General features: G+C 42.9%; 1 protein-coding gene across 1 annotated transcript in view; it reads left to right on the top strand.

Annotated features, from left to right (window-relative positions):
* The window catches only part of asic1b (acid-sensing (proton-gated) ion channel 1b), a 193583-nt gene that overhangs the window by 99969 nt on the left and 73055 nt on the right, over positions 1-20559 (top strand). The gene's annotated exons all lie outside the window — the stretch shown is intronic.

Here is a 20559-nt window from a genome sequence, read left to right as displayed (position 1 = left end):
AGGATCACACAGACATTAATTAACATGACATGGAGGTAAGAGTAGTGTATGGAAAGTAGATCTAACCACAGATCCTCTGCAGATGCTGCCATACTCAAATTTTATTTTATTTATTTATTTATTGTTGGTCAATTAACAAAATGCAGATTCACACATGATTCACACAGTCTTAAGAGCTGTGAGTAGAGTAGTATTGTAACGTTTCAAGGGGGGCGGGTGACGCAAACGCAAGTTATTCAAATAATTTATTAAAGAAAGGAAACAAACACTAAACAAAAGCCAACAAGTAAGGAGGTGGGAGGACCGGGGAGAACAAGCAAAAGACTAGACAGAAAAACTACTAACTAAACCTACTGAGACTGACTATACCCATACTACGACAAGACTGATGATGACGTGAACATAATACAAACAGGATGAGTACTACTGAACAAACCATACTACGACAAGACTAAAGATGACGTGAACACAATAAAACAGGATGAGTACTACTGAACAAACCATACTACGACAAGACTAAAGATGACGTGAACATAATACAAACAGGATGAGTACTACTGAACAAACCATACTACAAGACTGATGATGACGTGAACATAATACAAACAGGATGAGTACTACTGAACAAACCATACTACGACAAGACTAAAGATGACGTGAACATAATACAAACAGGATGAGTACTACTGAACAAACCATACTACGACAAGACTGATGATGACGTGAACATAATACAAACAGGATGAGTACTACTGAACAAACCATACTACGACAAGACTAAAGATGACATGAACACAATAAAACAGGATAAAGATTACTGAATAAAGATACAACTAACTAGTACAAACAAAAATAAAGCACAATAACCAGAACCGTTTAAGACGCTATAGCAAAACAATACGGAGCAACGACAGAACATGGACTAAAACATGCAGATGTAAAACACTAACCAAGGAGACAGAGAGGGAACCACTAAGGAGAAACAAAACTAACCGGGGAGACACGTAGGAAGGAATAACTAAATGAACAGCTAAGAGAAGTGAGTTAGAAAACCAGAAAGACAAAAACGGGACAAACCGGAACAGCGCGCGGAAGGAGTCACAGGGAGGAGCAGACAACTGAACGAGGAACCAGCACGGGGCGAAAGGAACACGTAGAAACACAAAGACCGACACAGGGGAGTAAAACTGAGGGGAATATTTACTGTGAACAGGAAGGAGAAACGAGACGCAGGTGAAACCATTTGGGCAGGGGTGTGACAAACAGAATGGAAAACAAGGTAACAGGGCGGGGCTAGGGCAGACGACACAGGACTGGGAAGGAGGGCGGAGCTGGACCTGACAAGTATTTAAATCAGACATTCCAGACTTAACATGGCAATATGTCATGTTTATTCCAGAACTGGGCAGGATTTAGTGTTGGAAATAGATTTATGTAAGAGTACTAAAATGAGATTAATTAATCTCATAAATACTAAGGGTACAGGTTCAGTTTATTGTTCAAAAATGTTTCTCAACAAATCCAACAGTAAGGTTATCATAGGATGTTCTTATCTGTGAGTGCAACTAAAACTGAAGTAGTTTGGAGTTAACCCAAGTTCCCAGAGTCTTAAGAGAATATCTGTGGGAGGGATCTTCTAAGATCATGCATCAAGAAAACGCTTTAAAGCTCTCACACCATCTTCATTTGGGACAACTGTCACGCAGCCTGTCTCCCCTAATCCCAGTGATCACACATCCAACTACAATCCCCAGAATGCCAAGCATGGATTCACAGAATCCCCATCACTAGATTATTAACTACACCTGTTTCTTATGATTATCTGTCTGTTTCTGTTTGGTTGTTCACTTTGTGCATACTGAGTGTTCTTCTCCTCTTGGTACCAACCTCATTTTTGACTTGTTTCTTAAACTTTTGCCCTTTTGTGGATTCTTCTCTTTTCTGTTTTGCTCTGCTGTTTTTGACCTGGACTGTTTTCCTCTACAAGTTTGTGTTTTGTCTTCTGCTCTGGTTTGACCCTTTTGTTCTAGTACAGCTACAACTCTGGATTACTGAATAAAACTCATTCTGTTTCACTTCCACAAGCATCCGATTCATTTTGAATTAATGATTGTTTATAATATTTTAATGTCCATTGAAAAAACTTTCTTTTAGGCATTCAAGGATTTGTAGAAAATGCAAAGATGTCAAAGGTTTAGTGATCAGTACATTACATTATTACTGTAACATTACATAGTCTGTAAATTCTAGTTGTAACGACCCTCTGGTGCTGGATCATCATCTGTGTTAATGTGACCTCTGAGTGGCCTGTCTTGATTTACACAGTTATAATCTAATCTCAGTGTTTTGTCACTGCTCTGGTGTAGAGGTGAGGGGCCCTAGCTGGCGTTTATCGGGATTGGCCGGCCACCTCTCATCCAAAAACTCCTCTGTGGCTGTAGAAGGTCCCAGCACAGAACTAGACGCCTCTTACATGAGCATTATTTATGTGTACAAGTGTCTCGTCACAACTTTGTGTCATTTGCAGTGATACTGCAGCCAGTCCAATTTCACACCAGATATACTGCATTTGACTTTACTATGATCTGTACTTGAAAATTTGAATGAGGTAAATTACAGCTGGAAAAATTCTTAATGTTCTATTCCCATCCAAAAGCCCAGTGGCATTGTTTAAACACTCTTCATATTTCTTTAGGAAAGGAATATTTGTTCTGAAACAAACACAAACACGAACATCATCAGTTAGACGGCTGGTGCCCACTAGCTTTAGGCTATGTAGTTATATAGTCTGAGCACGTATGTGTCTGTGTGTATGTGCACACGCGTGTGTGTGCATGTGCATGTGCGTCTGCATGCCAATGTGTGCATGTTTTAAGGTGTCATTGCAGGCCCAGTGAACCTAGCTGAACACTTCTCATCCCCCAGTGTTGAAGCTGAGCTGTCACAGGTCCCCTTTTAGTCCCTCCAACATGCCTTTGAGTGGTGTGACCTTTTCACACTCACACACACATGCCTGCTGCCGAGGCCTCGGCCCATCTCTAACTTACAGGCTAGCAAATATGACAGAGCTATCAGTGCTCAGGGTGAATTGTTGTTACCCTTTCAGGAGAGACAGACTTAGCTGTTAGCATTTACTACCCGTGCGCAGTAAAAATGTCAGATCCACTCTAAAAGGCAGGCTGGTTTTAGAGTGGCAAGAGATTCACTGCTGTGATTGGAGATACATGACGATGTGAATTATTTTACCTAGATATAATTAATTCAGCGCAGTGCCTTTAAGTTTTCATGTTAGCAGTTGTGAAGGCATTTTACAACCACGTCTTGATCCCTCTGAGATAGCCAGTTGCTCCTATTTTTAATGCCTCTTTTTTTGTAATCAATTTTGGAGAAAATTGCTGCCCGACATCTCTGTTCCTTTTCAAGAAGAAATATTTGAACACATTTTTAGGAACATTTCTAAATGTGGGTAAATGGAGACTTTTCTCCAAAAATGCAGAGTGGTGTTTCACAAAGTTCAGTTTTAGGTTCCTTCTTGTTCTCCTTGTACACTCAGCCCCTTAAACGTGTCATTTACAAATTGTAATGAATGTGATGGTGAGGCATGATGGCCATTCTCACGTCAATGTTTTATTTATTAGCAATAGCGCTGTTAGCGCTTAGCAATAACAAACATGCACGACTCTTAGGGACTCTGACAGAACAAAGACAAGTGATGAGCACAACACTGACACACATTAAATACACTCATGTTAACAACACACAAGTGTGACACAACGCAAACGAGACAAGAGGCAGGTGAGGCGAATAACATGAATGAACACAACCACACCCACAAATACACATGCACACAGACACAGACGATCCTGAGGGAGGAGTCAGGGGCCTTCTGTGACACAAGCTTACACTTTTGCACTATGTTTGCACTAATGATGCCACTGACTTCAACCATATTCAATGTTCGTTCTGTTTAGACCTAGAAAAGCAGTTTTTTCTAAGGAAGCAAAAACTCAAACTGGTGATGACTGGTATAACTCTTGATGCTCTTGAATCTCATTTAAACAACACCTCTAAAACTGCAAGTTGTATGAAAAAATATCCACTAAAAGGCGGCATACGGTCACAGTGTCACAGTGAGAAGCTATAGAGATAAATACATTATCTCATTACTAGTTGATCAGACTACTTCTAGGTGTTACCACCCTTGTCTTGTCTTTAAACTTCAGCTTTACCTTACCGGGAATTGTTAGACTATAATACTCGACGAGATCAATTTCTTGTGTCTTTCTATTTTAGTTCTGCACTTAAGTATAAAGCCCTTTCTGTTCAGATAGCTCTAGCATATCTTGACCTTTCGCTGTGTTCGACCTCTTTCATACCTTGCTGATCAATTTAGAAAGGCATTCTCTTTTATAGCTTATAAAATAATAATAATAATAATAATAATAATAATAATAATAATAATAATAATAAAGTTCTATTTAAATAGCATCCAAGGATGTAGAGTAGTGAAATCTGGAGTAGTGTTCCAGAAAAGGAAAACACAACAGGTGCAGGAAAAATAAATGATTAAATTTAAATTTTATTATTAAAGTTTATTATTGAATAACATACACGAGGACTCTGAACTAGGAACTACACTTTGTTTAGTCTGACATTTAATTTTATTTACAGTGGTTTTGGATTTGATTGATCATTATAAACTTAAATTTTAGTTTGTGTGATAGAAAGCACCATTATAAAGGTACAAAATAAAGTACCGGTAGATAAAGTAAGATCAGATACTGTATCAGATAGATGTTTTCTCATAGATGCTTTCTTTCAGACTTGGATAGGTCTTTTTGCCAACAGAGAATTAAACTGTGCATTACTATCTAGAGAATGGATGGATATTTAGCTGTAATTCTTGGTTATTGTCTGCCATAGTGTACCCCCCCTTCCAGCACAAAGGAGTAAGAAGCGTGTGTGTGTGTGTTTGTATTATATCTGTGTGTGTGTGTGTGTGTGTGTGTGTGTGTGTGTGTGTGTGTGTGTGTGTGTGTGTGTGTGTGTGTGTGTGTGTGTGCATGTGTATGTACATGGGCGTGTTTGTATATCTGTGTGTGTGTGTGTGTGTGTGTGTGTGTGTGTGTGTGTGTGCATGTGTATGTACATGGGCGTGTTTGTATATCTGTGTGTGTGGTGCACCATATTTGCAACTGATCTGCATCAGAATCAGTTACACTAGGTTTTTGTTTGACGTGGAGCATATCGGTATTTTCCCTGTAGTTTGTAAAGAGTGAAATCTCACTTCTCACTACTTGCTCAGCTCAACATCAAGTCTCCATTGTCTTGTATGTTCCTTGTGGTGCTCAGGAATGCATGCAAACGCATACGGATTCTATGCAAATTTTGCCAGGTAAGGTTTAGACCAGGTGTGTCGCAGCAGATGTCTTCAAGAGACACTTGAGAGTTGAGAGTCTCAGATTATCCACAACAACAGATGCTCCTCTGACAAGCTCAAATCACTCAGACTAGCACCTCGTTCTTCCCATTTAGAATTGAGAAATGGTCGTAAGTGACTTCAGCATGGCTCAATTCACTGCCAGCTCTAACCAAGAAGGCGACCGCAAGGTGCACGTTAAGTTGTTGAAAGGAGCCTGTTTGATAGGGAGAGAGATTGCAGTCTGTATTGGGAGAGACTGCCAGTGCTGACACACTGCAGCACTTTTACTGATGGAGAAAACTGGTGAGTCTTGAAGACCCAGGGAGCCTAAATCTGTGTTTTGCTTCTAATTGGGTTAATCTTGTACCTCTGGCGTCACAGTGATCAGACGCAGCGCACGTTCTATGAATAATCTTCCAAAGTCCACCAAATTACTAATTTATTTGGCCAGAGTTCCTCCTCATATGATGTAAAATGGATCATGCTTATGTTGTTTAAGCTTACATAATTATAAAACTATTAAAATGGGTAATAGATGAGACTACAGTGACATTAACTGCAGGAAAACTGGACTTTGCACCGAGGGCCGTGATTTTCTTGGCATCCATGGAGCTTTTTCTTATCTGCATTTCATTTCATTTCATTCTAAATTAGCAAAGCTTTGCCCAAACTTGAGCATTTTTTGCATCAGTATCTTTGATTCGTGCACAGTTGAATTACCTCAGTTTTCTGTCTTTGTGTCATTATATTCATCATTATTTTTTATACTTTTTTTATACTTATTTTTTTGCTTAATATTAAATATAACATGTAGTGTAGTATCACACAGAAGTTACTTTATAATACTTTATTATACTTTATAAGATGTTCTCTGGGTCTGTTTGCTGAGTGATTCATTGTGTTCCCTGGGGACATTACCTGGAGCAAATTGGTGTTTATCTGACGGGTTCCAGATCTGGTTTTAATATGGTCCACAATGTAAAGTCTGTCTCCAAGTTCAGAGTGAAGATCACAGAGGTTTTGCCCTCTTATCCCTTCCTCCTGACGGCAGATGAAGGTAGTCTGGGCTTAAGGGAGGTCTTCTTCACACACAGCTGGGCCCGCTTTAATTACCACGACAGCCCCTACTTTGCCTTCTACTGCTGCCGGCCATCTCAAACCCGCAAGTCCGGCCCGATCCTCGGCGCAAGAGACCAGTGATCCCAGGAGGCCCACAAAAGCACCGCCCGCGGACCGCCTGTTCAGCTTGACTGGCCCATCTTCATTCTCCACCCGCCAGATCCCGAGAGCACGCTCCACCGCCTGCCGCGACTCACGGCGGCTTCGCTCTCCGAGTGACGAAGATCGCAGCTCAGCCAGATGGTGCTGCTACATCAGCCTTCAGCAGCTTTGCCAAGTCTGCCACAGAACATCAGAAAACAGGTGAGGAATCACAGAGCAAAGGGATCTGAGAGCACGTCAGCGCCAGACCAAACCGGCTGGGGAGCGCATCCATTTCATCTGATTATACATGATTTTCCAAAAAAAAAAAAAAAAAATTTTAAATGTTTAAACGTAAAAGAGCATTTAGGTACCATGTGTACACTCTTGCTTGTGGAGGAGCTCATTCCTAAGAAATAAGGAAGTCACAGAAGAAGTCTCCAGCAGACATTTTTACACAAAGCATGTTTACATACTACTAGTTCTGATGATTGTGTAGACATTACCTTGCAGTTTCTATACACTGATTGGCACAATCATTATCCAAATAATCTACACCACGGAAAACTATAATAATGGGACTGGGTTTAACTGATGGCTTAATTGTATGGTAATGATTAGCACTGTTCACCAGTTCTGGTGTGTCTGAAGAAAAAGCCCCAAGGTGCTTTAGGTTGCTACAGCGGCCGTCGCAGGGCGCTTTCTTACTCCAGCTGGTGAGACGCACTGGCCCGGTCACTGTCACGCTGTCACGGCAGCCTGCGTTTGTTCTGGTGCGGCAGGTGTGCCTGTCCTTGACGGCGTCAGCGCGATTTTGCGCTCGATGGCATGGCAGGTGACTGGATATCTTGTTACCGCGTGAGTGAGTTCTCCTGCTGCTGTAACGCACTGCCCGTGGGCATAACCCGAGACGCCTCTCGGCGGTTTGATGGCGCGTACCGCTTGACACGGGGAGTCGTCCGCACCAGGTTCTCGCCGTAGGGTCATGAGGAGGTGGGATCACAAGTACACGGTGCATCAGGACTCTCCGGCTCTCTGCGTCTGTTTGTCTCAGATCACACTTTTATTTGTCGAGTGCCTGCACATTTTCCTCTACTCACATAGTACATCAAAATATGCAAATATTCAAGAACCGTCAAGGCCACAAGCCTCTGCACAGACTGACTGTATTTTGGAAACTTTGTATGCATTAATGTCATGGCTGCATTTTTGTTTAAATATATGTGTATGAAATATGACAAGTTAAAAGTGTGTGAAATGTAAATTTGTGGAAGTAAGAAATCTTCAAGGTTAGAATGTCAGCCAAAGTAATGCACAGAAACCGGTGTTTCAGATGATCTGTATTCATTCAAAAATAAAAAAGGAATCATCACCCAAAATTGTGAAATGGAATACATTTTCATCAGTGCTGTTGGGTTAAATAAACAGGACAAGTTAATAATATTTTAACATGTTAATAATGTATGAACCAGTTAATAGTATTGGACAAGTTCTAATTTCTGTTTTGTTTCAGCTGACTGCCCCATTTCTCATCTTCCTCAGACAAAGGCAAAATGCACTGGCCGATAATCCTGGCACAGCAAACGGTCGTTAATCAGCAGCGGCACCTTACAGATGGTGAAATGGTGTGTGTGAGAATACTAGGGAGATTGTGAGGTTTCAGGACATTTAAAGGTCCACATTGCGAAGGTCCTGCAGTCTGGTGTCTCGTGCACCACTTGCTTTTGCTTTGCATTCATCGTTAGGCAAATGCGTTTCCTTCGCACCTTATTGCAATTTGGAAATGGTTTCATCAACTTTTTGCACATTACTCTAATAAGAAAGGGAAGTTTTTTTTGCCAAGTAGTTGATCAAAGACGAAAGATAAAGCACTAGAGTGAAATCCCTGTTTCCAAGGAATTACTTTTACCTCATTCTGTATTCCTGACCTATGCGCCGGGTTAATGCTGTCGTAATTGTCCCAAGTACAATGGAATGCAAAACATTTCAAACATTTGAATTATTGTAGCAGACTGGAAGTGGATCAGTTGCAAATAATTACACTTGTGTTCAGTATAATAGGAGAATTCATTCAACCTCTCAATTGCATGCTGAATGCGTGGGTTTTGCTTCCATGCCTGAATGGAAACTGATGCTGAATGGTGATGTGATGTACATTCTTTCCTATCTTTTCTCCTCAGTGGGATTCATGAAATTTGGCTTAAAAGAAGTACGGTACTGCAAAGTAATTCCTTTGTCATCCTGAGAATGTTACCAATGTTCTGATCAATAGATGGCTCTAAGCCCTGAGATCACAAAAGACAATATGGAATCTTCATCAGTATCACCAAATGGCAAGTAATTAAAGCCAAGGGCAATTGAGGTCTTTGCAAAAAAACAAACAAGAAAAAACCAATGATTTCAGATCCTGGTGTCATTTGTTAATCTTAATCAAACGTTTTGTAAGATGACATGTATATATATATGCTTGTGGGTAGGGAACTAGTCTTGTGACCGGAGGGTCGTGGGTTCCATTCCCAGGCCTGAGGCCATGACTGAGGTGCCCTTGAGCAAGGCACCTAACCCCAACTGCTCGCCGGGCTAGGGCTGCCCACCGTTCTGGGCACGTGTGCACCACAGCCCCCTAGTAATCACTGGTGTGTGTGTGTGTGTGTGTGTGTGTGTGTGTGTGTGTGTGTGTGTGTGTGTGTGTGTGTGTGTGTGTGTGTGTGTGTGTGTTAACTGCACAGATGGGTTAAAAGCGGAGGACAAATTTCGATTGCGGTGTAAAAAATCACATTTGACAAAATATGGCACATTTACATTTGCACATTTATTGCACATTTGTTAATGAACATGCACCAGCAATGTTTACAGCAGATCCACAATTCACCAGGGAACGGGAACTGTGTTGCTGGCTTTGTAGGCCTCAGGGGGCAGAACCCCCTGGTATGGTTCCATCTCTTCATATCGGACCGGCTTTCTGGTTAGGAGCCAGGAATCTCAGGATGAGGTGTGGCCGTGATAAGTGGTACACTGGAGAGACATGCTCCGGGCATCAGGGGGGTAATTACTTAAATGATTTTATCAGCTAGCCTGCTTCCTTCAGATTACAATAGCCCCAGTGAAGGGCCATGTAGGCACACCTCCTCCCAAAAAGCCAGTGGAGACAGGGAGAGATGGGGCCGACATACAAATGAAGCAAAGAGCAACGGACCAACACTGGATAGGCTAAGGACAGACTGGAGCAGTGATACTTTGGATCAGCACCTTGGACAGTGATACTTGCTGTGCAAACTTAGGCACACAGTTTTGATCGGGGTGTTGATCTGACTGGTGTATAAAGTTGAAATTGGGTGGGAATTATTAAATAGACTTCCAATATTACGTGTAAACATTTGTTTTGAGTTGTTTGACATGTGGTGTATATCTTATGTTGGGGTTTTTTTTTTTTGGTCAAATATATTTCCACAATTTTTTCCCCTAGTCGTAAACAACAGTCAAGGGAAATTAATATATCAGCTTTCAAAGTGCTAAAAATAAATGGTAAGTGAAACCCCAAACCACACCATTTCATATATCACAAATGAGGCAGCCGATCACAGTACTATCTAGCACTGCTAAATTAAATTAAAATATCAAATGATGGCTTTGTGAACATATATTGAGTTCTCTTCCATTTCTGCTAATCTGATGATTATCGACAAGCCTGATCTTTTACTTGCTGTGATACGGTGATCTGATGTCAATATTATCTTGTTATTCTCTCCACCATGTAATATTCAATCAACATCATATTTGGAGAAGCTATGTTCCAAGCAAGGCCATCATTATCTGCTTCTCATATTTAATCAGATTTACAGTAATCTCATACAAGGCCTATTATGAACAACAAAGCCCATAATTCATTTATTTACTTATAAAACAGGGATGCTCCACCCACCGTGACGCCCCAATAAAGGCGGTGACCCCAACAGGCTGATCTATAATACAGCATACCCCTGCCATGTCGTGGGGTGTGCTTGTTTAAAACCGGCGTCCAAAAAGACCTTGTTTGGCCTTGTTTTGCCTAGGGAGGTCAAGACAGGATTGGTTCTTCCTGAAGTGTTGACAGGCGGAGTATCTGCATGAGCACTTGGTCTCCACAGCAGTGTCACAGGGCTGGTGGTTTGGAAAAGATGCAGCTAGAGGTGAACAGCTACCCTGGGGAATGTCCACAATGAAACTGGTAGAGAAATGGGAGAAGCAAATAGTAAAGTATGAGCACCAGATGTTCAGTAATGAGTATTTATTGGTATGGATGGGAATAAGGAGAAGAAAGTATTGGAAAATATAGGAGAGTGTCAGCAAATGTAAGCAGAAGAAGGGATAGATAAGAAGGAAAAAACCCAAGAGGAAGTGTAAGAGGATGGATAGAAATGACAAGAACCAAACATGAAAAAAGCAAGTTTGGTCAGTTAAATGTCCCCCGCCCTGTCACAAGCCTTTAACCTAATCATGAGTTCACTAGCTGACACAATCTTGGGAACCCCAGGTGTGCCTCGGCTCCTGGAAACTGGGGCTAAAAAAATGGATGATGTAAATTGCGCGGCAGAGATTAGAGACTCTCTGCCTATTATTTCATAACAGCAAATTGCCACTGGGGTAATAACTTGCTGTCCCTCACTCTCTTATAATTACGCAGTGCACATTCTCTTCATTATTTGTGGAGCTTTTATAATGAGCAAATTTCCAGCCACTCGCAGACCACCAGATAAAAAGCACCTTTTCTCCTTCTCTCTCTCTTTCTCTCTGTCTTTCTTTATCTCTTTTTTCATCATCTCCTCATTAGGAGAAAGTTGAACTCAACGGAGCAATAAAGCACGCAGTGATAATGACGACAAAGAAACTTCCAGGGCCGGTATTATTTATTTCATTATCTATATATAGTCTCTCTCCCGACAACGGGGAGGGGGGTGGCACATGGCTTGGACTTCCTGCTCAGTAATTGCGACGGTGCAGACATGAAGGGGGAGGGGCTTGCGGCCGGGTTGGTAAGTGCTGCCTCGACCTTTAGCCCAAGGGTTGGGTGACTGCCAGGCTCCATGCTGAGCATGCTGGGATATTTTCTTTTTTTCTCGCTAGTCTCCAAGCTGTGTACCTCGAGAGCCCCCTCGGAATGACACATGCTAATTAGACAGGAGCTTGTCATTCTCAGTGGGATTGATTTCCAAATGTGCCACTCTAATAAACTCTGTGGGGGTACCGAACACAACCCACTCACTTTCACTAAAACTTGGTTCAAGCAGGCAAGTAATGCCAGTGAACTAGGCAAGATCAGTATGGTTTAATTAGTTTTGATCTTATATGTAGTATATGTTTTAAGCGTTCTTTAGTGCACCGCAGTGCTGTTCTTGAACACCATGAATGTTTCACACTGATACTCTGAGAGTGTTCATGTGATTATTTACTGTGGGCTAAGGGTGATGTTGACTACTCACTCCACTCACTCCCGGAGAGGTGGTTTCCTCTGACTGAGTGAATGTGTGTGTTGAGTGTGTGTTGTGTGTGTGGACGTCAGCATGTGTTTGTTTGCTGCCCAGTGTGATCTTTTATTCCTGTCAAATTGAATCAGGTAACACCAGCGTCGTTTCCCCAGTGCCCTCAACACACACACACACACACACACACACACACACACACACACACACAAACTGTGGAAGGCAAACCAAGTTCACCAGATCCTTTAATTCCGTCTCTCATCTTCCTCTTGTCCATTTGCTCAATGCTCCTCTTCCTCTCCTCCTCCAGGCGTCTTTCCTGTTTTGTTCCTCTGCTCCATCATTGGCGTATGTGGCTGAGGTCCCCTGTTGCAAAGAGCCATCGGGTGTCTTTTCCCCACTGTTGTGCTCCTGTGTGGGGAGTGAATCTGTTTTAATGAGCTCTGTATGTTTGGACGCTTGAGGCTCCTCACCACTGACCTGTTGCTCTCTCTTCCTTTCTCTCCCTTCCTTTTCCAGTATCTCTTTCTCACTCTTTCTCTCTCTCTCTCTGTTCCCCTCTTCCTTCTCTCTCTATTCCTTCTTCCCTTCAATTTCCTCGAGATGTTTTTACTGCTGGTAAATTATAGGGTGTGAAAAACATTGAAACAGAAGGTTAGTAGCCATACTAGAGAAGAAGATAACAGATCTTCATAATCTTCTGAAAATGTTTGACATTTTTCTTTTGCCAGACAGTGGAGAAGTTCTGCTTTGAGAAGCTCTTGTGGGATCTGTTTTGACTGAATTCAGGAGCAGGAAGCTTCGGGTCCATCAGGGGGCATCTGTGTACTAATTGATGCTTTACTCTAATTGAACACAATTATCCCCATTAAGAAGTCTACATCTTGCCTTGTCACCTAGCAATAAGCCTGGCACTGAAATCTGACTAACAAAGACTGAGGCGTTTTGTAAGCCGAACAAAAGCTTTAAAGATGACCCGTTAATGTTGTGAGACGTTGAGAACATTTTCCCGTTAAAGGTACGAGCTTGCACTTTTGCCTGTTTGCTGGCATCCGACAGCACCGTCAGGTTGAAGTCTTAGACGGTTCAGGACCAGGTGTGGCGTCTCTGCCGGAGTGTCCACGCAGACAGGAGCTTCAGCGCTCAGTCACGTCAGCCGCTCTGCCCGCAGCTGATGAGCGTGATTGACCTTTTCAGAAAACCTGCCACTGTGTCCCTCAATCATCCTCGTGATGCTTGACGATTTGGCGGACTGACATGTCTCTGCAATCCTTCACTCAGTATGTTCTTTTCTTTGTTTGTCTGTCTGTGGAGCTTAAATATTTCAAGGTCGGTTTAAGCTTTTGACCTCATTAGCCACAGCTTCTTTTCAGTAAACACAACGTTCATTCTTGGGTTACAATGCTTCGTAAATGCTTCATAAATCTCGCCCAATATTGTGTCTGGTGGTGTCGGAATTATTTTGCCCCTTTTTGTCGCTTGTTTGTAAACATGGTGGTACAGATCAGCACTGGTGAAAAACTAGCGCTGCAGTTGGATGATCAAAGACAACACAGACATTTGCAAAGCAGCAGGAACACAGATGCCACAGCTGCTGTCTTTGATGTCTGACAGAGATCATGGCTGGTTCTGATGAGGTCAAAATACAAAAACCTTTCTTGAGTTGGAACATCTCTTTGGGCCCAAATCTTTTTTTCTCACCTTCTCTCTCTCTCTCTCCTCTCTGCCTGTAATTCTCTTTCACGTTCCTTTGTGCCTTACTCATGAACCTTAACATCTCTTCTGACTCAGACACAGACAGACACAAACACATATGCACCTGGTCCACTGAGGCATGGCCTATTTTTGAGAACACCATGTGGAAATCCAGTCTACCACCTGGACGGATACACACACACACCCACCACACACACCCTACCCTACAACCCCCCTCACCACACACACACCCCTACACCCCCCCCCCCCAACCACACACACACACACACACACACACACACACACACACACACCCCTCAGAACTGAGGGCTCAGTTCTACCCAGGATCCTGAGGAAGACAAGAAGTGAGGGAGAAGGATGGATGAGTCTCTGAGTGAAAACAGAACAATTTTTACATCTGACAATAAAAAGAAGACGTGGTGCGGACTGAGGTAGAGAGAAACTTCTCCAAAGACTGATTTGGGCTCCATGGTCCGATTACTCCCCGAGGTGTCTTGGGCAGTTACATATGCTTCTCAAAAGTATATTCAGTGCTCTCTCAAGTTCCCTGTTGTTTTTTTTTCTCCTGAAATGTAACCATTTCCGTATGGATGTCAGAGCACAGCTGCAAATTGTGAAGTTGTGAAGCAGCACTACCAAAAAAATCCCTCCACCCTGGACTCTGTGCAAGTCATGAATCCCTCCGCCCTGGATGCTGTATGAGTGCTCCCAAAGCTGCTTGCATGACCTTGAGCCTTTCTGGGTCTGGGGCTTAAACCCCTCTAACACACAACCTTTCTCACATCAGGCCCTTGGCACACCAGCAGGTTGTGCCTACGGGCAGCAGGAAGGTTTGGTCCAGATTGCTGATGGTCTGGTTCGCAGTCAAGAGTCTTGGTATCGAGGTATCGCTTGCTTGGTATCGAGGTATCGCTTGCTTGGTATCGAGGTATCGCTTGTTTGGTATCGAGGACCTTTTTGATCAATGTAACTGTTCTCACCTTCCTTCCTGCTTTGCTTTTGCTTTAGTTTCACGTCACTGTTCTCTACTCAAAATCTATAAAAAAGATTCTGAAAGCCAAGCAAGTAGCACACTCTTAACTCTTCTTCTAACTCTTCCTTCCTTGTCTTGCTTTTTTTTCCGGTCCTCTCTGGCTTTTCTTGCACGCTCTCCATCTCTCTCTCTCTTTTCAGCTTCACCCCCCCCCCCCCCCTTCTTTCCCCTGTGATGCTATCAGCCTCAGCTATTGTTACCAAGGGCACCTGGTGGATCAGCTTCACCTGTTTGTAGGAATATGAAATTCTCACAACCACTAGCTCCTCCCACCCCCTCCCTCTGTGTCAGCCTCACTCTCGTGTTCTGTGGTTCCTTTTCTCCCACTCTTACGCCCTTTATTTCTGATCCCTCTCATACAGACTACCAGGCCAGAGCTGTTACACAAAAATCAGCCCTTTGCGCCCCGCGGAGACATGCACCTGTATTATAATTGGTCTCAGAACATGGACAGGTTGTCCCCTGCGTCTCTGGAACATAGACAGACCCACCCAAGTGCCTCCCATGCATTGTTCACTCTCTTCTGAAAGGAGCCATTAACATCACAAACACTGAAGCACTGTCAGCGTGCAACGGTCCTCCCTGGCAGGGTGAAGACAATGTCCCGTTTGAATTTGTCCCACTGAGTACAGGGGACACCCTAACCCAAGAAGTGGATTCATTCCACCCTGCGGCCAGCTATCATCAATTATGAATGAAGGTAAAGTGGACTTTCTCCATCTTAACGGGGTGAGAATGAAATTCTGGCCCAAGGTGCCATTTCTTCAGCCTTAATCATATCTGACCATGCCCTACATGGCGTCCTCTTTAAAAGACCCCTCACTGCTAAGTAATATTGTGCATGCTGTCAATAAAAGGCACACAAACTGCACGAATGTCCTGCAAAGGTGTGTGACCTGTATGTGTTTGTGTTCTCCTACCAGTAAGCCTCCGGGTAGGTGTGTATGGACAGGGGCAGATGTGGTCCGTTTTCTGGGACTGTATCAAGTGGAAGACCTGATATTTGCACAGAGAACAACACACGGAATCACAACTGAACATCACACACAACTCGCTGGAGGGCAGCGTATTGTTTCCCTGTTGTTACCTAATGGTCATGCCTAATCATCTTTGTGTGAATGAAGTCTTGCACATATTAGAATGGCAGGATTGATGGCCTCTTAATCGTAAATAATAATGAATCACAAAATGTTGTAATTAATTATTTACTTGTAGCCATGTCTCTATGGAAACACAAACAGGTGTTTCTAATTCTAAAGGACAAATTATAGGACTTCTCGGTGGCTGATGCAATCAATTTTTCTGATCAGTGTTACGACAAATGGCACATCTGTACAGGTCAAATGGATTATTTCAATGAATTACTATTAATGACAAAAGTGCCAATGCTGTACCTGTACTACTTCCTTAGCTAGCAAGACCCTGGTTTGGATTTTCAGATCAGACCCTGGTCTTGTGTAGCAGCCAGAACCCAACCAGAAGGTTCCAGAGTGTCCTGTGCTCTGTAATTGCTGTTTAGGGTCTCTTCAACCTAATCAGGTGGTCTTGAGAGAGGGTCCTGCTTTATCGGCCTTAAATAAATAAAGGGGAGAAGACACCCCGTTGCCATGGTCAGTGAGTGTGTGCAGCTCCAGCTTGTTTTGGAATGAATGTGTGTACGCTGGGTGTCTACGAGGCCACAAGCTCTCTGCACACGAGCAAGAAACACTGGCAAAGCAAACAGAGACATAGAGGAAAAGGTGCAATAACATTGACTTAGCTAATGAGACAGTTTAGCCACAGGGGCCCCTCTATTAAAAACAACAACTGTTAGACACACACACATTCACACTCACATACAATATAATCAGGGGGACATTTTGCTCTCTGAGGTAAAAGAGAGAGCATGACTTTCCATCCGTCAGCGTCCGCCTGAGTCCCGAGGGAGAAGTGGTCTCTCTCAGACAGAGAGAGTCTTGCCAAGGGTGGAAATATGATTTAAACAGCAAGCACATGGGCAAAATTGACTTAGATCTAAGTGTTGATTTTCTGCCAGATTTCAGACATTATATATATATGATATGATATATATATATATATGATAAACTGAATGTTTTCCCTAGTGCTAATGTTTCTTGAGTGGGGCAACTGCTTATTACTGTGGTCTCTGTATTTCAGACATGTCTCTTTGCTGTGATAAGACTTTGTTGTCTCCGAGAGGAGTTCCACTCAGACGCAGTGGCAATAGTATTGAAGATACATACTGAGGATTGATGCGATTGCTCGTCGGAACTGACGTGTCATTTTGTATGCTGTCCCTGGCTATTGGTCAAACGTGTCATTTTGGATCCAACAAAATAAGGACATGACAGTCAGAGAGACAGATCAATTATTAAAGCTAAACTTATTTAACTTCAATCTGTAACGGAGAATAATTTAATTACAGTCCAATGTTTGGAAGATTATATTAGAGTGTATGATTCATTTTTTTGGCATCTAGTATATCCATAACTACAAAATACTTTTTAATCATGGAAATAATTGCAGAAGCTAAATTATTTGAGCATGTGCTTAAATTTTTCTATTTTATAATCAACAAACTTTTAATATTGCTGTCATGTCCGGTTTGAAGAGCATCTCACAATTTTATGCTGTTTAGTATATTATTTTAGTCAAACTGATTGCCAAAACACAAAACAATGCCTCTTGGCAAATAGATTTTGACTCTAGACTTAAAAATCACTATGACACAAAACAACAACAGCACGTAAACACAGTGAAACTGAATTCGTCGTTTGTTCCCGACGTTTTTAGCACACTGCAGCTGCAGTCTCTGGTTGATGTTTGCCATATGACTTCAGCACTGTTGCGTGCAGCTTTGCACGGATTCTCAGCACAAATAACATCGTATCAGTCCAGAGCAGAACGCAGCTCGCCTTCAAAACAGATACAGGCCTGTAACGAAGCGGCAATAGCATTCAGTGCGGTGAAGTTAGCTTTTGCTAATGGTTGCAATTTTGCAATTTCCTAGTACTAGTTCCAAGGGTAGTACACAGCCAGACAACAACACACTGAGACTCCTCTCCGTCTTCTCCGTACATTCTCTCTCAGCTTCTGAAGTTGTTTTCCTCTGCTGCAGCACCAGCCGTGGGTGATTTATGTTTAGAGCCATTACTGACGTTGAGTAATCCATTTCGGGGGTTTTTTTTGGAGGGGGGGGGGGGCTCTCGGCAGCACCACGTAAAGCTCCCCACAGAATATCAATTACTTTGTTCCCTTTTAATCACAAATGCCCATGGAGCGCTACGCGAGAACGACAGTGCCTCCCGACATTGACTCATGTCTGCTTTGCTGTCTCTCTGTACGGATTTGACCACAGCAAATGAAGGACGTCTCAAAGTTTCGCCTTAAGTAGAGGTTATTGCCAAAAAGTACACACCACAACATATGCTAACCTTCACCTAAGTACCTTCTTGTCCGGAAGTGACTAAATAAGTAAAGTAAGTGAACCACAGAGTGAGAAAGCAGTTTTTCTAACTGGTATCTGGAATATGGAGATTGAACGCAGTTTCCCGTCGCTGTGTTTAGACCGGAGGGATACGGCAGTGCGGCTGACGTGCTATCATGTCTCAGCTAAATTGGATATGACGGCCTACGAGGCCCCACTTGAAGCTGTCGGCACACCTCCTGGGGATCTGGTCTAATGACTCCGTAATCGTCGATTGTGCGATTGCTCGGTTTCCCCTTAGATGCATGCCGCGGTATCTAATGGGAGATTTGCACAGCACTGCCAGTGTCATTAAGGCCTTGTTTGGGCGCAGCGAAAATGCGCTGTCTGTCTAGTTTTAGCTGTCTGTCTGGTTGTAGCTGTCTGTCTAGCTGTAGCTGTCTGTCTGGTTGTAGCTGGCTGTAGCTGTCTGGCTGGCTGTCGCCTTCTGTCTAGTTGTAGCTGTCTGTCAGGCTGTAGCTGTCTGTCTGGTTGTAGCTGTCTGGCTGTAGCTGTCTTGTCTGGTTGTAGCTGTCTGGCTGTAACTGTCTGTCTGGCTGCAGCCGTCTGTCTGGTTGTAGCTGTATGCAGGGGCGGATCTACAGGCGGGCTTACGTTCCCCCCCCGTCAACAACTTTCGTTCGTGCGTGCCCACCCCAATTACACTTTGGCCCGTCCAAAAACTGCCGGCTGCATCCGCCACTGGCAGGATGTCTGGTTGTCTTTCACTGTGACTTATATGCGACTCTGAGAAAACTGGAGGGTTGACGCTTGTGAAGATTTAGAGATAGAACTGAAAATCTGCAACTACAGGCTTATCGTTAGCAGGCCCATTAATATGCTATCCATAATACTTTTTATAATATTCAAATGCTAACAGCGCAACACACGTGAAACGCATTTCGAGTTGGAATTTCTTAGTAGTGTCACGTTTCAGAGAATCATAGTAGCATATAAGAATTTCAGTAAAATTCGATGGAACCTTCCTAACCTTCCAACCCAGACCCCCTTTTCCTCTATAACACCCCTGCAGCGACACACATCAATAGCGGTGAATCTTTTCTTCTTATACCCTTAATGCCACCCTTAATGTCAAATTACCTTTCTGTCCAGCTAAATCGTTCAGCGCGGGAACTGTGCATGTTCCTTCTCGCGTGTCGAGATCCCGCGCGCTCGCTTAGAGGATCCACGTCGGCAATGAGGGGATCGGAAAGAAACTGCGATTTATCAGTTATGCCGCCCTTCTGAGTCGTCTTGCCTTTTTAATGCCTGTGCACTAGCCATTCCTTATAGACCTCTCATCGCTGACTTCCTCTTCACAAGCAGTGCGGAAAGACATTAAAAGGACTCCATTAACATTCAATTGGACGTTGAGACGTGATCCTCAGAAAGCCTCTGGATTTCTTGAAACCTGAATGCAGCAGCTGGTTCATTCTTCTGATATTTTAAGGAATCGTCGACCCATCTTACAGTAATGGTTAATCCAATAGCCCCAAAGTCCTTTTACTTACATTTTTAAATATATATTTTTTTGTTTACCATTGACATCAGTTCTGGCCTGTCAGTCTGCAACCACGTACGTTTGTTTTGAAGTTGCTATCCAAACAAAGTTTAGCTTTGTAAGGAATCAAAATGAAACTGACAAAACGTATGTGCTCCTAGGCTATGGATTTGGCTTGTTAGTGGTTTTGGTTACACTTAAACTGTTCGTAATCATATGAGCACTATACAAGCATAATCCTGCATGTATACCGGTAAATCTCTTTCTGTAGATCATCATAGCAGTCATTTAACACATCTGGTATGTTCTTGTCAATGACAATAGCAGTGGCGATTATGCCATTAGACTGAGCGTGATTGATAAAGTGTGTCTACAGTAACAATATACAGTAATCGACTGTTAGGACCAAGTGGATGTTGATAAGTGTAATTACGAATCTCATGAGTGAGTGTATAATACAAAATGGAAGGTGGAAAAGGAGACAAGAAGGAGACGAGATGGAGATGAGAAGGAGACGAGATGGAGATGAGAAGGGGATGGTATCGATCAAGGAAATTAGACCCTGCTATCTGTAATTTTCAAAGCACATGTGTTTGTAGACCCAAATGCACACACACACACTCACAAACACACACACACACACACACACACACACACACACTATATTCCACAGTGCCGCTGCTAATGGACCCTGTCTGTTCACTCCCAGACAACATTGCTTCGTGTTTGTATTTGCGTCCAAACATTTCAGGCCTTTTTCCA

This window comes from Brachyhypopomus gauderio, chromosome 1 (assembly GCF_052324685.1).
Source record: "Brachyhypopomus gauderio isolate BG-103 chromosome 1, BGAUD_0.2, whole genome shotgun sequence".
Taxonomy (NCBI): Eukaryota; Metazoa; Chordata; class Actinopteri; order Gymnotiformes; family Hypopomidae; genus Brachyhypopomus; species Brachyhypopomus gauderio.
The sequence above is the reverse complement of the archived record's forward strand: the minus strand, read 5'-3'. Positions and strand labels throughout refer to the sequence as shown.